This window comes from Panicum virgatum, chromosome 5N (genome assembly GCF_016808335.1).
Source record: "Panicum virgatum strain AP13 chromosome 5N, P.virgatum_v5, whole genome shotgun sequence".
Classification (NCBI taxonomy): Eukaryota; Viridiplantae; Streptophyta; class Magnoliopsida; order Poales; family Poaceae; genus Panicum; species Panicum virgatum.
The window spans coordinates 50,875,072-50,878,921 of NC_053149.1; positions in this window are offsets into that span (position 1 = coordinate 50,875,072).

Genomic DNA, 3,850 nt, shown 5'->3' on the forward strand with positions numbered 1-3,850 from the left:
CGCCTAATGCTGAAATTGAGAACCCTGTCGAGGTGCCTCAGACTGCACCTCAACCAGCACCTCAGCCAATTGAACCCTTAAGAAGATCACAGCGGGCTAGGAAATAGATAGTTTTCCCAGATTATGAGATATACTTAAGTGAAGACATTTATGATATTGGGAAAGCTGATGATCCTAACTCGTTCAGAGAGGCAGTATCATGTGAGAACTCTGCCAAATGGGTTGAGGCCATGGAAGAAGAGCTTAAGTCCATGAGTTCCAATGATGTTTGGGATCTGGTAGATATTCCTGATGGAGTCAAACCAGTAGGCTGTAAATGGGTCTACAAGACTAAACGTGATTCTAAAGGGAATGTCGAACGATTCAAAGTAAGGCTTGTAGCCAAAGACTTTACACAAAAGGAAGGGGTTGATTATAATGAAACTTTCTCCCCTGTGTCTAAGAAAGATTCATTCAGAATCGTCATGGCGCTAGTGGCTCATTATGACTTAGAGCTGCATCAGATGGATGTCAAAACTGCGTTCCTTAATGGTGACTTGGATGAGACCATCTTCATGGCACAACCGGAAGGTTTTGTTGTGAAGGGCAAGGAACATTTGGGATGCAGACTAAAGAAATCCATTTACGGACTTAAGCAAGCGTCAAGACAGTGGAACCTTAAATTCGATCAAGTTATTAAGAAATTCAGATTTAAGGAGAATGATTTAGATAATTGTATCTACACTAAGATAAAGGTGGTAAATTCATAATTCTAGCGCTTTATGTGGATGATATCCTATTAGCGAGCATCGATAAGCGTATGCTGCATGAGACAAAGGGATTTCTTTCATCCAATTTTGATATGAAAGATCTTGGTGAAGCCTCTTATGTTCTGGGCATTGAGATACACCGAGATAGGACTAAAGGAGTACTAGGATTGTCTCAAAAAGTATATATTGAGAAAATGCTTAAGAGATTCAATATGGATAAGAGTAAGGCCACACCTGTTCCATTAGCTAAGGGCGATAAGTTCAGTGAAGCCCAATGTCCTAAGAACCAATTGAAATCAGATGAGATGAAGGATATACCTTATGCTTCAGCTGTCGGAAGCCTGATGTATGCAAAGTCTGTACGCATCCTGACTTGGCATTTGCTACCGGAATGTTCGGAAGATATCAGAAAAATCCCGGAAAGGTCCACTGGGTTGGTGTCAAGAAGGCATTACGTTACTGCCAAGGCACTAAAGACTTCATGCTCACATATAGAAGATCAGATAACCTTGAAGTTGCGGGTTATACTAATGCTGACTTTGCTGGGTGTGTGGATCATAGGAAATCTACATCAGGATATATCTACACGTTAGCTGGTGGAGCTATATCATGGAAAAGCTCTAAGCAAAATTTAGTTGCAGCGTTGATGATGCAAGCTGAATTTGTGGCATGCTATGAAGCAACTGGACAGGCTGTTTGGCTTAAGAATTTTATTCCGGGCCTCAAGGTAATTGACAGCATTACGGAACCTATAACGTTATACTGCGATAATCAGTCTATAGTATTCTTTTTGAGTAACAACATGTCAAGTGGTGCTTCCAAACACATTGACCTTAAGTATCGTGTTTTGAAAGAAAGATGCTAGGATCGAACCATTAAGATTGAGCACATAAGAACTAATTCTATGTTAGCGGATCCGCTCACTAAAGACTTACCACCGAACGTGTTTAAGCAGCACGTTACTAATATGGGTTTGGTGGATAGTCTTTAGGTCCTGGTTTAGGGCTATTATGAACTCCCAACTAGCGAATAAGCGTTCTACCGAGGTGTTTCAGTAAGATTGTGGGTAATGGGGTCCCAGTAGTGCATCAAGCTATTGACGACGCATTGGTCCGGTACTTTCTGTTACTACCGAGGGTGAACATTAGTATGATACGAACATTAACCTTAACCGTTCGATCAAGTGGGAGAATGTTGGAAATAAATTTCAGTTAAGATATATGATCTTCACTATTAAGAAAAGCATTTAAACCACCTAAACGTGATTAAAGAAACTTAATGACAAAACCCTAATGGGCTGTGATCAGCAAGCCCATTAGTTCCGTTTCGAGAGGCTGGCCCCCAGCCCCACAGTGCCAATAAATATAAGGTCGTGGTTAGCACCTTAATCACCCAGTCACGTCATTCTAAAACCATAGCCACCGCAAGTCTGATCGCTAAGGGCACTGGAGGGTTTTGGAAGGCCAAGCACTCCCATTGGCGCCCGAAGAACGCCGATTCGTTGCTGCATCTCCTACACCGACAAGAACGCCTACTTTCTCTACGGATCAGGCGTAAATGGCTGCTACAACTGCTAACACTGGTATAATGTTTATCAATCTATTCCGCATTAGATTGATTTGTCATGAACTAGGTTATGTTAAGATCCTGAAGTAATGTGCAACTTATTTAAGTTTTGGCAATTCTAACACATGGTACTAATAACCAGCACCCATGGTATCGAAGTCATGACGAGGCAAACGGCGCCTTTTTTCATTTTTATATTTAAAAAAAATTAAAATTTCAAAAATATATGGCCGTTCCAAGAAATTTCAAAAATGGGCCCCTGTCACCCATGGGGAGGGCGACAGACTTTTTTTGTAAAAAAAATTTACAAACCGATCCTCGGTCAGCGCGGCGCGGGGGCTCGGCGGGGGGGGGGGGGGGGTCGCCCCCCCTCGGGCGACAGGCCCCCCCTCTATATAAGCCTTCCACCCCTATTCCCTCTTCATTTGAGACTAAAAATTCCACCAAAAATCCAAAAAAAAAGAGAGGGGTGAGGACAAGGGAAGCGGCGAAGCCCTGCCGGATTGTGCACTTGTGATTTGCATGTAGTTATATTTAACTTATGTATTTTTCCATTGATATTGTAGAGTAATTAAATTTAATTAGTGCTATAGTAGAACCAATTTAAGTAGGAGTTTAAGGATACGCATTTATTATTAGTTTAGGAAATTAAGACTACGCGTTTATTATTACAATCGCAGTACTATTAGAGACGTGGTTATAAATTAATTACGATTTAGAATAGAATTTCGCATACGCAGTATAGAATTTGAGTGTCATCACGTAGTTATGAATACTTAAATGTTGTAGTTGAAATCCATACTTAGTTTTTACGGATTATTGAATAAGGTAGTGAAGTAAAGAGTATAACTCGATAAGTATTCTGTGATATACAGATATGTCGAGCAAGATGCAGTATCAAGTATTTTTTGGTGACTACAATATTTTGTATGGGCCAAATAGAGTAGACTTTTCTGCCTTTAAGTGCACATCTAGCGCCATAGATAAACCTCTGGAGAGGAGTTTTGGTTCCATATATAAGTGGCTGCAGCGTGGGTTTCGTGTTGATCCGGAGACACATGTGATGACCATCAATTCTCTTGTTAATTGGGAAGTAGAAAGTGATTTATAGGAATTGATGATGATACATAGCACTGATGACTGGCAGAAGTACATGCAAGCAGCCCTAGAGCGTGGGTGGCCTCTGGCCATTCTTGTTCAAACTCGGGAGAAGACACAAAATGAAATCCAACATGGTGCAGATCGAGCAACTCCGAGTATTCGAAGAGAGACCAACTATGTTGAGCAAGATGAGTCAGAAGAGATAGAGAACCAAAACATCGGATCACAGGGTCTTGCTGATGAGGGAGAGAGGATACATAGCATCGTGGACGAGATGAAGGCAGAAGACCAAGCCGCAATGGAGATGGAAGAATATGAGGGCTCATCTGATGACGACCAGTACTCATTGCCAAAAGAGTGGAAGGAGTATTATTTTGGCAATCATGTCGTAGAAGACGTACGAAATCAGGAGTGGGAGTACAGAGGGAATGAGG